This window comes from Vicia villosa, linkage group LG2 (assembly GCF_029867415.1).
Source record: "Vicia villosa cultivar HV-30 ecotype Madison, WI linkage group LG2, Vvil1.0, whole genome shotgun sequence".
Taxonomy (NCBI): Eukaryota; Viridiplantae; Streptophyta; class Magnoliopsida; order Fabales; family Fabaceae; genus Vicia; species Vicia villosa.
Window position 1 is genome coordinate 65,220,832 of NC_081181.1, and position 15,070 is coordinate 65,235,901.

The following is a 15,070-nucleotide window of genomic DNA, read 5'->3' on the forward strand; positions in this document are numbered from 1 at the left end:
ATATATATATATATATATATATATATATATATATATATATATATATATATATATATATATATATATATATATATATATATATATATATATATATATATATATATATATATGGTAGGAGCATTTTTTAAATGGGAGATAAGAGGATTAAATTCTACCTATTAGATTGGATGTTTGATCTTGATGAAATCATGTGCAAGCATAGACAATAAATGTTCATCAAGACAAAATATTCAATCAAATGGATGAAATAATGTAAGGATAGACATAGTATTTTTATATTTTAAAAGTATTGGAAGTTTTTGTAACATTATTAAATATAACACTCTAATAAATAAAAAATTCAAATTAATAAAAAAATTATTTAAAATTTGTTTTAATTAATTAATTTGTGCTTGTCTGTTAGCATTGTTTGTATGTCTCATCGGTGACGTCATGAAAAATGTCGGGGCATGACCATATTTTTAGTGGGGTCAAAAAATAAAATATTTGATTAATGATTCAAATGTATTTAGAAAGGTGGGGTCAGTTGCCCCATTTTGTTATACGTAAATACGTCCATGTACGTGAACGCTTGTAAGCTCTAGCACGAGTGAGAATGTGGACATAAGTCCACACGACTAGAATTGAGAATATTGACCGTAAAGCGATCCAAGATAAAAATATGTCGGTTTCCTCTCCTTATGAGGAAGATACTGCGGAAAAACACATCTGTACTTTAGAATATAGTTGTCATGTGAAATATGAAAAAATTAAGTAAAAGTAAGAATACAAATGAACCTGCGTGATTATCAGTAGTACTACAAGCTCAGGTAGTCCAATCTCGATACATCATACGAGCTGAGATTTAAAAGTCACAATTAAGAAAACATGAATTATAGAAATTTTAATTCATAAATGAATGAAAACATAGGTTTTAAATATAAGACTATACCATGGAAAAACCGAACCGATATAGGCCAAAACCTGATAGAGAAACTAAGAGAATAGTAGAGAGAGGACTCAAAAACCTAAAAAAATATAACAGATCATACAAAGATGTTTTTAGCTAAATAATTCTCAATATTTACAACATCTTAAATAAGTATTTGAATGCACATCTGAACCAACCTGACTACATGGCGCCAACCGCCAGTGGATTCAAGAACCATCTGCATGGTCGATGGAACCATTAGGGAACCCTGTGTTGCATTCAATATTTTCACAAATTTTTGCACATTAATCACAAAATCAGGTAGATTAATAAGTAAAAAAAAAACAAATTAATTAAATATATAAAAAGGTTTATCATGAACCAACCTCTGTAGGATCCTCAATATCGCTACGAGTATCCGCCCAAATAATTGACAAGATGGTGGGTAGATATGTATATGAAGCACCGATGATCATGGGAAGACGAGTTCCAAAAAACTCTCTACCAACGTGGTTGCTCCCGAGACAAACAATAGACTATGAATCATCATAACTTTTTCTAACTATTTAAAAAAAAATTAATTAAAAGCTTTTAGAGTTAAAAATATTAAACAACATCATTAAAATTACAAGATACAATTCATAATTTTGCATCAAGAGAAAAAGAAAAATCTTTCAGGCGCGCACGCACATATATACCAAGAGAAACAATATCCATATACTAAGAGAAATAGAAAATTCTTACAGGTGCGTACGCACATATATACCAAGAGAAACAATATACATATACCAAGAGAAATAGAAAAAGACACTCACAGAGCATGATATAACTCAAACATGTTAAGTTGTAAATATAAATCTTAACGATAAATTAACAGAATAATTATATATCTTATAGATGGGAAGAAGTTTGAAAAAGAAGTTATATTATGTCTCTAACAATTTTTAAACTGCTTCATGAATGTTTGTTACGATTGTTCCAAGTGTAGAAAATGTGCATGTAATTTTTAAAATGTATATGTCTTAAAGACTTAAAAGATGATAAAAGATTTGACATGTACAGAGACGAATCTAGAAATTTCAACAAGTGGGGTCAAAATTAATTATCATAAATATTTATTTTATATATATATACTCCATCTGTCCCAAATTATAAGAGAAAATTACTTTTTAGATTCATTGAATAATTAATGTATTTGGTCTATATAAAGACCATAAACATTAAATCTTCAATGAATCTAAAAAGTGATTTTTTCTTATAATTTGGGACGGAGGGAGTATATATATATATATATATATATATATATATATATATATATATATATATATATATATATATATATATATATATATATATATATATATATATATATATATATATATATATATATATATATATGGTAGGAGCATTTTTTAAATGGGAGATAAGAGGATTAAATTCTACCTATTAGATTGGATGTTTGATCTTGATGAAATCATGTGCAAGAATAGACAATAAATGTTCATCAAGACAAAATATTCAATCAAATGGATGAAATAATGTAAGGATAGACATAGTATTTTTATATTTTAAAAGTATTGGAAGTTTTTGTAACATTATTAAATATAACACTCTAATAAATAAAAAATTCAAATTAATAAAAAAATTATTGAAAATTTGTTTTAATTAATTAATTTGTGCTTGTCTGTTAGCATTGTTTGTATGTCTCATCGGTGACGTCATGAAAAATGTCGGGGCATGACCATATTTTTAGTGGGGTCAAAAAATAAAATATTTGATTAATGATTCAAATGTATTTAGAAAGGTGGGGTCATTTGCCCCATTTTGTTATACGTAAATCCGTCCATGTACGTGAACGCTTGTAAGCTCTAGCACGAGTGAGAATGTGGACATAAGTCCACACGACTAGAATTGAGAATATTGACCGTAAAGCGATCCAAGATAAAAATATGTCGGTTTCCTCTCCTTATGAGGAAGATACTGCGCAAAAACAAATCAGTACTTTAGAATATAGTTGTCATGTGAAATATGAAAAAATTAAGTAAAAGTAAGAATACAAATGAACCTGCGTGAATATCAGTAGTACTACAAGCTCAGGTTGTCCAATCTCGACACATCATACGAGCTGAGATTTAAAAGTCACAATTAAGAAAACATGAATTATAGAAATTTTAATTCATAAATGAATGAAAACATAGGTTGTAAATATAAGACTATACCATGGAAAAACCGAACCGATATAGGCCAAAACCTGATAGAGAAACTAAGAGAATAGTAGAGAGAGGACTCAAAAACCTAAAAAAAATAACAGATTATACAAAGATGTTTTTAGCTAAATAATTCTCAATATTTACAACATCTAAAATAAGTATTTGAATGCACATCTGAACCAACCTGACTACATGGCGCCAACCGCCAGTGGATCCAAGAACCATCTGCATGGTCGATGCAACCATTAGGGAACCCTGTGTTGCATTCATTATTTTCACAAATTTTTGCACATTAATCATAAAATCAGGTAGATTAATAAGTAAAAAAAAGCAAATTAATTAAATATATAAAAAGGTTTATCATGAACCAACCTCTGTAGGATCCTCAATATCGCTACGAGTATCCGCCCAAATAATTGACAAGATGGTGGGTAGATATGTATATGAAGCACCGATGATCATGGGAAGACGAGTTCCAAAAAACTCTCTACCAACGTGGTTGCTCCCGAGACAAACAATAGACTATGAATCATCATAACTTTTTCTAACTTTTAAAAAAAAGTAATTAAAAGTTTTTAGAGTTAAAAATATTAAACAACATCATTAAAATTACAAGATACAATTCATAATTTTGCATCAAGAGAAAAAGAAAAATCTTACAGGCGCGCACGCACATATATACCAAGAGAAACAATATCCATATACTAAGAGAAATAGAAAATTCTTACAGGTACGTACGCACATATATACCAAGAGAAACAATATACATATACCAAGAGAAATAGAAAAAGACACTCACAGAGCATGATATAACTCAAACATGTTAAGTTGTAAATATAAATCTTAACGATAAATTAACAGAATAATTATATATCTTATAGATGGGAAGACGTTTGAAAAAGAAGTTATATTATGTCTCTAACAATTTTTAAACTGCTTCATGAATGTTTGTTACGATTGTTCCAAGTGTAGAAAATGTGCATGTAATTTTTAAAATGTATATGTCTTAAAGACTTAAAAGATGATGAAAGATTTGACATGTACAGAGACGAATCTAGAAATTTCAACAAGTGGGGTCAAAATTAATTATCATAAATATTTATTTTATATATATATATATATATATATATATATATATATATATATATATATATACTCCCTCTGTCCCAAATTATAAGAGAAAATTACTTTTTAGATTCATTGAATAACTAATGTATTTGGTCTATATAAAGACCATAAACATTAATTCTTCAATGAATCTAAAAAGTGATTTTTATCTTATAATTTGGAACGGAGGGAGTATATATATATATATATATATATATATATATATATATATATATATATATATATATATATATATATATATATATATATATATATATATATATATATCAAGTAGGAGCATTTTTTAAATGGGAGATAAGAGGATTAAATTCTACCCATTAGATTGGATATTTGATGTTGATGAAATCATGTGCAAGCATAGACAATAAATGTTCATCAAGACCAAATATTCAATCCAATGGATGAAATAATGTAAGCATAGACATAGTATTTTTATATTTTAAAAGTATTGGAAGTTTTTGTAACATTATTAAATATAACACTCTAATAAATAAAAAATTCAAATTAATAAAAAAATTATTTAAAATTTGTTTTAATTAATTAATTTGTGCTTGTCTATTGGCATTGTTTGTATGTCTCATCGGTGACGTCATGAAAAATGTGGGGGCATGACCATATTTTTAGTGGGGTCAAAAAATAAAATATTTGATTAATGATTCAAATGTATTTAGAAAGGTGGGGTCAGTTGCCCCATTTTGTTATACGTAAATTCGTCCATGTACGTGAACGCTTGTAAGCTCTAGCACGAGTGAGAATGTGGACATAAGTCCACACGACTAGAATTGAGAATATTGACCATAAAGCGATCCAAGATAAAAATATGTCGGTTTCCTCTCCTTATGAGGAAGATACTGCGCAAAAACACATCAGTACTTTAGAATATAGTTGTCATGTGAAATATGAAAAAATTATGTAAAAGTAAGAATACAAATGAACCTGCGTGAATATCAGTAGTACTACAAGCTCAGGTTGTCCAATCTCGACACATCATACGAGCTGAGATTTAAAAGTCACAATTAAGAAAACATGAATTATAGAAATTTTAATTCATAAATGAATGAAAACATAGGTTGTAAATATAAGACTATACCATGGAAAAACCGAACCGATATAGGCCAAAACCTGATAGAGAAACTAAGAGAATAGTAGAGAGAGGACTCAAAAACCTAAAAAAATATAACAGATTATACAAAGATGTTTTTAGCTAAATAATTATCAATATTTACAACATCTAAAATAAGTATTTGAATGCACATCTGAACCAACCTGACTACATGGCGCCAACCGCCAGTGGATCCAAGAACCATCTGCATGGTCGATGCAACCATTAGGGAACCCTGTGTTGCATTCATTATTTTCACAAATTTTTGCACATTAATCACAAAATCAGGTAGATTAATAAGTAAAAAAAATCAAATTAATTAAATATATAAAAAGGTTTATCATGAACCAACCTCTGTAGGATCCTCAATATCGCTACGAGTATCCGCCCAAATAATTGACAAGATGGTGGGTAGATATGTATATGAAGCACCGATGATCATGGGAAGACGAGTTCCAAAAAACTCTCTACCAACGTGGTTGCTCCCGAGACAAACAATAGACTATGAATCATCATAACTTTTTCTAACTATTTAAAAAAAAGTAATTAAAAGCTTTTAGAGTTAAAAATATTAAACAACATCATTAAAATTACAAGATACAATTCATAATTTTGCATCAAGAGAAAAAGAAAAATCTTACAGGCGCGCACGCACATATATACCAAGAGAAACAATATCCATATACTAAGAGAAATAGAAAATTCTTAAAGGTGCGTACGCACATATATACCAAGAGAAACAATATACATATACCAAGAGAAATAGAAAAAGACACTCACAGAGCATGATATAACTCAAACATGTTAAGTTGTAAATATAAATCTTAACGATAAATTAACAGAATAATTATATATCTTATAGATGGGAAGAAGTTTGAAAAAGAAGTTATATTATGTCTCTAACAATTTTTAAACTGCTTCATGAATGTTTGTTACGATTGTTCCAAGTGTAGAAAATGTGCATGTAATTTTTAAAATGTATATGTCTTAAAGACTTAAAAGATGATGAAAGATTTGACATGTACAGAGACGAATCTAGAAATTTCAACAAGTGGGGTCAAAATTAATTATCATAAATATTTATTTTATATATATATATACTCCCTCTGTCCCAAATTATAAGAGAAAATTACTTTTTAGATTCATTGAATAATTAATGTATTTGGTCTATATAAAGACCATAAACATTAATTCTTCAATGAATCTAAAAAGTGATTTTTTCTTATAATTTGGGACGGAGGGAGTATATATATATATATATATATATATATATATATATATATATATATATATATATATATATATATATATATCAAGTAGGAGCATTTTTTAAATGGGAGATAAGAGGATTAAATTCTACCCATTAGATTGGATATTTGATCTTGATGAAATCATGTGCAAGCATAGACAATAAATGTTCATCAAGACCAAATATTCAATCCAATGGATGAAATAATGTAAGCATAGACATAGTATTTTTATATTTTAAAAGTATTGGAAGTTTTTGTAACATTATTAAATATAACACTCTAATAAATAAAAAATTCAAATTAATAAAAAAATTATTTAAAATTTGTTTTAATTAATTAATTTGTGCTTGTCTATTGGCATTGTTTGTATGTCTCATCGGTGACGTCATGAAAAATGTGGGGGCATGACCATATTTTTAGTGGGGTCAAAAAATAAAATATTTGATTAATGATTCAAATGTATTTAGAAAGGTGGGGTCAGTTGCCCCATTTTGTTATACGTAAATTCGTCCATGTACGTGAACGCTTGTAAGCTCTAGCACGAGTGAGAATGTGGACATAAGTCCACACGACTAGAATTGAGAATATTGACCATAAAGCGATCCAAGATAAAAATATGTCGGTTTCCTCTCCTTATGAGGAAGATACTGCGCAAAAACACATCAGTACTTTAGAATATAGTTGTCATGTGAAATATGAAAAAATTATGTAAAAGTAAGAATACAAATGAACCTGCGTGAATATCAGTAGTACTACAAGCTCAGGTTGTCCAATCTCGACACATCATACGAGCTGAGATTTAAAAGTCACAATTAAGAAAACATGAATTATAGAAATTTTAATTCATAAATGAATGAAAACATAGGTTGTAAATATAAGACTATACCATGGAAAAACCGAACCGATATAGGCCAAAACCTGATAGAGAAACTAAGAGAATAGTAGAGAGAGGACTCAAAAACCTAAAAAAATATAACAGATTATACAAAGATGTTTTTAGCTAAATAATTCTCAATATTTACAACATCTAAAATAAGTATTTGAATGCACATCTGAACCAACCTGACTACATGGCGCCAACCGCCAGTGGATCCAAGAACCATCTGCATGGTCGATGCAACCATTAGGGAACCCTGTGTTGCATTCATTATTTTCACAAATTTTTGCACATTAATCACAAAATCAGGTAGATTAATAAGTAAAAAAAATCAAATTAATTAAATATATAAAAAGGTTTATCATGAGAAAAAGAAAAATCTTACAGGCGCGCACGCACATATATTTTGCATCAAGAGAAAAAGAAAAATCTTACAGGCGCGCACGCACATATATACCAAGAGAAACAATATCCATATACTAAGAGAAATAGAAAATTCTTACAGGCGCGTACGCACATATATACCAAGAGAGACAATATACATATACCAAGGGAAATAGAAAAAGACATTCACAGAGCATGATATAACTCAAACATGTTAAGTTGTAATTATAAATCTTAACGATCAATTAACAGAATAATTATATATCTTATAGATGGGAAGAAGTTTGAAAAAGAAGTTATATAACTTAAACAACAAAGACTTACATCACGCCCCCATCAGAGGAACTAAAACTGTAGGAATTAAAACAGTCTTCTCTAGCATTACTAAATAATGCTAAAAGTCTAAGGCTATAGACATTCCTAAAATAACATCAAAAATTTAAAATCAACATTCACAATAAATAGAAAGGTATAACTCTGCCTTAACAAAAATAAAAGCTACTTAGAAAATACTGAAGAGTTCAGTTCATATTATGCAAAGTTTTGGATTTCGAGATCAAAGAGAATCTATTTTAAATGAAAATCTAATTATGTTTAGGTTTTTTCTTTAAATTTTCAACTACTAGGAAAATATGGTCTTATATAAGCATGAGTTTTAATCAAAGTATATGCAAAGAAAAGTAGATAGGATGAAGACTATATGCAAAAGAAGAATTTATCAAAACAAAGCATAATTGAAGCTACTAACTCCATGAAGGAGTAGTCAGGTCACAGTCTACAGCCTTTTCATCATAATCCATGGCTTCTGCGTTCTCGTTTTGTTGCTGTAGGAGACGGTAGAATATTATATATGAAAAAAATCAATAGAAGACTAAAAGAAGTATCATATAAACAGACTACACAAACTATTTAAAAAGATTAATAGAGTAATTAAGATAAGGGGACCAGTTAAATAGATAGTGGTGGAAGTTCCCGTTAAAAAGATAGTGGTGGAAGTTATCATGAATAGGTAGTTACTCGTACGTGGTTAGTAGTATTTTAGATCTTTTTTATTTTAATTTAAATTTAATTATTCTAAGTGATTGAAATGATAACTACCTTAAAAGGATAAAATTGTAAACAAAATAGGCCAGTCCATTTTTGTCTATTTATTAATAAATATTATTATTTGTATTTCAAATAAAATAGTTATATATATATTTTTAATTTACTAAGATTGATAATAACAAGAAATAAGTGTTATTAATTTAGCATGATCAATGTGTGCACTTATTTGTAACTATACAATTTAATATTTTAAATTTATTTAAAAATGAAATTTCATATATATTATCATGTAGACATAAATCAAAATTACAAGATACAATTCATAATTTTGCATCAAATTATAAATTTATTTTAACAATTATAAATTTATTTTATACTAATGTATGAATGACTAAAGATAAAATTATGTTATTTTTTGAATGAGATTAAAAGTAGTGCACTGACAATGTAAAATAATTTTACACTGTCATCTAATTGGGATTCATCAATCAGCCATATCATATAACTTTTTAAAAATAACAGTATAACTTGGCTCTTAACATGATCGTGATTGGTTGACAGTGTAAAATTATTTTACACTATCAGTGCATATCCTTAACATGATCGTGATTGGTTGATAAGTAAATAAAATTTAACATGGGAACCACATCTATTTTTAATACTTTTAAAGAAAAAAAGAGACAAATATATGTAAAAAACATGGGAACCACATCTATTTTTAATACTTTTAAAACACAAAACAAAAAAAATCAAATTTTCTTAAAATTGTACAAAATAATTTTAACAATTTAATACAAGTATCTAAAACTAAATTAGGATCATTACTAATACATTTCATTGCGTTGCAAATGTATATATAAAACTTATTTACTATTGTTTTAGTTATTTGATGGTAGTTATATAACTTAAATTTTATATATATTTTTTAATTACTCAAATATATTATTTATTATATATTTTACTACCATTGGGCATGATAGATAATAGTGATATTCAAAACAAACTCGTGCGATGCACAGGTGTTTGTCTAGTTAATTTATGAAAGAAGTATACACGTCATTGAATGCAATGAGAGACAGAGTTGGGTCACTAAATGCAAAATGGTAGGTGCAATAAAAAATAATAAGGGGGTTCAAATATCAAAATAATAGGAATACATGTAAAATATATAAACAGGAATCACAAATTTGGCATCTGAATATAGTCACATGTTCATAAGTTCGACGCAGTTTTGAAACACCACATACAAACCACAAGTTACTAACGGAACCAGGAATATAGTCACCATCAAAACATAGTCGCTAACAGTACCTGTACCTTTAAAAATGATCATTCCTTCCCCAACTCATGTGTGTAATCTAAGCCAGGATAAGGTCAAGAGAAACACAGTATATTGTCCGCCTAAAAGTAATTACCGTTACAGCACGGTTGTGGGTGACGATAATACCCTCATTTGAAACCACTACTCTACTCGTGGCACACATGGTTCATCTCATGAGACGTACACCTTTGAGCAAACCATGACTCCACTCTATCCTAGTGTTCCTATAGTTCACTCATAGCTTGTGTATTAGGCCTTTTACCTCATAGAACAAGCCCACCTGCCAAAGGAAATCCAGACAGTCCAGCAATATCCAGATGCAGAAAATAAAAGCACAAGTAGGATGCAATGCAAACAGATAAACATGCAAAGTAGTTAAGAAAATAAACACCCAAAGACAAGAAACAAGCAAGCGTTAGGATTGACTGGCATAGGGGAGTGTCCCAGCAGAGTCGCCAATATAAAATTAGAGAAGTTATGGGTTCATTTGCATACCGTGAACCCTGTGTGGCTCCGCCCCTGGCCTCGGATGTAGCAGGTGTAATCTCATGGGCACTGGTGTAAGAAGCATGTTCCAAAATGGGAGAATCGCGAGAAGCTTATTGATACATGGTCTTGTCGTGGCTTAAATAAAAAGAAAATTCAATATTAGTAATTATGTAATATTACTATCAAAATTTACAAACGACATTCAAAACTTTTATGTAGCAAGAAAATAGATGGATAAAGTCATGTTGTTGGGATTGAAAAATTACATAAAATTACTATTAAAAAAATTGTTGAGTGCATATTACGTCCTACTTTTTTGTTCGAAAATATATATTTTCTTTACAACAACGAGACGATGAAGATCAAACTGCCATGTCATAAACTACCCTAAATACAAATTTGGATCCTCGGCGTCCGATATGAATGCAGCCATCTCTACCGCAATATTTAAACCACTTGATTTTTTTTAATAAGCAACCGCTAGATATGTAAAGGCTTGTTTCAATTTATTTATCAACAACTAGCGTTCAAACGGGCACTACCGTGCCATTTGCCCACTTTTTTTAATTTGTTTACGCGTCAAAATATAAAGCGGTATTTTCTTGTGTAAATATTGTGATATGCACTTTCGTGGTCATTTGTCCACCTTTTTAGCGCACACGTAATAAAAATTATAAATATATAAGTTTTCTCTCACTCTTCCTTCTTATTAAAAATACTCTCTCTTCCACTTCCTACAAAAAATATTTTCTCTTTCTCTACAAATTTTTTATCTCTCTCCCATTCCTACTAAAATTATTATCTCTTTACTAAAAATAGTCTCTCCCCCTCTCTATCTCACTCCCTCTAAAAAAATTCTCTCTCCCCCTTCCTAATAAAAATATTTTCTCTTTTCCTATAAAGTTATTCTCTCTCCCTCTCCATCCCCATCTCCCTCCCCATTCCTTCTAAAATTATTCTCTCTTTACTAAAAATATTCTCTTCCCATCTCTATCTCACTCTCTCTTCTTACTAAAAATACTTTCTCCTCCTTCCTACAAAAAATATCTCTCATATACCAAGAGAAATAGTGTACACAGACCTCTCTCTCTCCCCCCTCAGATATACCATGAAAAATAGTGTATATAGATGTCACTCTCTTACAGGCGCGCGCGCACATATATACCAAGAGAAACAATATACATATAACAAGAGAAATAGAAAAATCTTACAAGCACGCACGCACATATATATACCAAGAGAAACAATATACATATTGTAATACCCCGACCCTCCGACACTAGTAATTATCCTAAATCGGATAATTGGTAATTGGAATGCATAAATAGAATTATTCTATATTAATATAAGAATGATTACTAAGAGAGTAAGTGGATTAGCTAGAATCCAACTAAGTGGCGTCTTGGTAATTACCACTTAGTTGGAGGACATTATGGGCTTTAAATAATACTTGCATGTGGACATAAGGGCATGGTGGTGGAATAGTATTTCCAAATCAGAATTTTTGAAAAAAAGAAAGAAGGAATACCTTAAGAGCAAGAGGAGGAATAAGTTCATATCTCCATTTTCTTACACCATGGACAACACTCATGAACCAGGTCATAACTTCTTGCTCATAACTCCGATTATAACGATTCTGGTCTTTTTGGATAGCTTACGAATTTCTCTTCAATTTGCATATAAGGTTCATGCTCGTAGCTTGTTTATTCATGGAGAAATGTGTGTTAAAGGGTGGCTACGGATGCTGTTTGTGATTCCAAAAAATTGCGAGTCCGCTAAGCGGACATAAGCCGCTATGCGGAAGAACATTTGAGCTCCGCCACTGGAAAGCCTGCTAGCAGTTCGCTAAGCGGACGGTGCTGTGCAGAATTTTATCTTTCTTTCCCCTGAGTGCAGTTTTAGTTTCTAATCAGAACCGGGCTCCTCTGCGACTATTATTACGCATCTGTCGACCGTATGTACGGTAATGTATAACATGTAGACTTGTGATTCCTATTATATGTATGTATATGCATAACATGCGAGTCTATGGGGCGTGTCTCACTTGCGGAATACATCGAGCGTTCTTGGTACGATAGAACACATCTGAGCTATCATTGCAAGTGTACTTGTGAGAGTCTTAATGGCGTTTTCTCACTTGCGGAATACACTTGGCGTTCTTGGTATGGTAGAGTGGTGATGCTACATAGGCAACATCATTCGGATAACTCACCTCTAGTGGTGCCATATAGGCTACGCCACTAGGTTCCTAGACGGATGGGCTTGTGTAGTCAGTTAGGTGTTTTCGCACTTGCGAAACCCATATTGCGTATGGGTGATGACGGGGTTGTGACACCATGTAGGCAATGTCACTCTGTTCCTGATTTAGTTCGGATGACTCATCACGGATGGGATTCCATGTAGGATGCATCTACCTCATCTAGTGATGGTCTTGTGCGAGCCTCTTTGACAATATGCACTTGGTTACTCACCGAGGGTGTGTTGCGCAACCTAGGTAGACTGACGTTAACGTGCTTCGGGATTCCTCGTACGTGGGTGCGGGTTTTGCATACTTGTTTGTATACCTTGTGTATTTGTGACACAATGAGTCCTAAGGTGGACAAGTCATATGTTAGCTCCGTGCATGTTCCGGAAGTGAGGATTAACCCTGAATCAATGGTGGATTCGGTCTTGTGATGCATGTACCTTGTAGAACTGAGTGAACTCATAGGATAGGAGGACTCACTGAGATTTAGTAATCTCACCCCAATTTATCTTATCTTTTTCAGGTGCAGTTTAGTAGAATACAGTTGATAGCAGGTTGAGACTGAAGACTTCGAAGTGGTGATGGCTCGAGGACCTTGATAGGTCTTGTTTTCCGTTATGGAGATCCAGTGAAGATGCATGTTTCGAAAGATTTAGTAGAATTTCATGTTGTTTTGTATTATCGATCTTCTTGTATATTTATCTTTTGTATGTACTCAATATCAATTTAATGTTTCATGCATAATATAGTAGTCAGTTATGTATGGGGTGTTACACATATACCAAGAGAAATAGAAAAATCTTACAGGCACACACACACATATATACCAAGAAAAACAATATACATATACCAAGAGAAATATAAAAATCTTTTAGGCGCGCACGCACATATATACCAAGAGAAACAATATACATATACCAAGAGAAATAGAAAAAGACACTCACAGAGCATGATATAACTCAAATATGTTATGTTGTAATTATAAATCTTAACGATCAATTAACAGAATAACTACATATCTATAGGGAAGAAGTTTGAAAAAGAAGTTATATTATGCCTCTAACAATATTTAAACTGCTTCATTAATGTTTGTTATGATTGTTCCAAGTGTAGGAAAATGTGCATGTAATTTTTAAAATGTACATACCTTAAAGACTTAAAAGATGATGAAAGATTTGACATATAGCAGAGTGTAGAATATTATATATGAAAAAATCAATAGTAGACTAAAAGAAGTATGATATAAACAGACTACACGAACTATTTGAAAAGATTCATAGAGTAATTAAGATAAGGGACCCGTTAAATAAATAGTGGTGGAAGTTATCATGAATAGGTAGTTACTCGTACATGGTTAGTAGTAGTTTAGATATTTTTTATTTTAATTTTAATTTAATTATTCTAAGTGATTGAAATGATAACTACCTTAAAAGGATAAAATTGGAAACAAAATAGGCCAGTCCATTTTTGTCTATCCTCTTTATATATAAGTAAAAAATATATGACTATTTATTTATAAATATTATTATTTTTATTTGAAATAAAATTGTTATATATTTATTTTTAATTTATTGAGATTGATAGTAAGAAGAAATAAGTGTTATTAATTTATTATTTTTTTTTTTGGCTTTATACCACCGGTTTAGTCCAGTTCGGGGGCGAGTTCTGACATCAAGTGGTTCCATCCCCCTCCCAATCGCAATTGCGGCGGATCGAACCGCGGTTCTCCCTACCAAGTTTAGCGCCAATCACCACTGGACCAACTAACGATTGGTTAAGTGTTATTAATTTATCATTATCAATGTGTGCACTTATTTATAACTATACAATTTAATAATTTAAATTTATTAAAAAATGAAATTTCATATATATTATCCTTTACACATAAATCAAAATTACAAGATACAATTCATAATTTTGCATCAAATTATAAATTTACTTTATACTAATGTATGAATGATTAAAGATAAAATTATGTTATTTTTTGAATGAGGTTAATGGTAGTGCACTGACAACGTAAAATAATTTTACACTGTCATCTAAATGGGATTCATCAATTAGCTATATCATTTAACTTTTTTAAAATAGCAGTATAACTTGGCGCTTA

General features: G+C 30.4%; 3 long non-coding RNA genes across 3 annotated transcripts; all 3 read right to left on the minus strand.

The window, feature by feature from the left end:
• Positions 1 to 2,941: 2,941 nt before the first annotated feature.
• LOC131646232 (uncharacterized) lies at positions 2,942 to 3,408 on the minus strand. The gene is made up of 3 exons (XR_009297356.1): positions 3,305 to 3,408; positions 3,130 to 3,205; positions 2,942 to 3,035 (listed from the first exon to the last, which is right to left on the minus strand). It is a non-coding gene; the product is annotated as an uncharacterized LOC131646232 (long non-coding RNA).
• A 1,769-nt stretch (positions 3,409 to 5,177) lies between these two features.
• LOC131646233 (uncharacterized) lies at positions 5,178 to 5,618 on the minus strand. Its single transcript, XR_009297357.1, has 3 exons — positions 5,515 to 5,618; positions 5,339 to 5,414; positions 5,178 to 5,244 (listed from the first exon to the last, which is right to left on the minus strand). It is a non-coding gene; the product is annotated as an uncharacterized LOC131646233 (long non-coding RNA).
• Positions 5,619 to 7,325: 1,707 nt separating this feature from the next.
• LOC131646234 (uncharacterized) lies at positions 7,326 to 7,763 on the minus strand. The gene is made up of 3 exons (XR_009297358.1): positions 7,663 to 7,763; positions 7,487 to 7,562; positions 7,326 to 7,392 (listed from the first exon to the last, which is right to left on the minus strand). It is a non-coding gene; the product is annotated as an uncharacterized LOC131646234 (long non-coding RNA).
• Between the last annotated feature and the right edge of the window lie 7,307 nt (positions 7,764 to 15,070).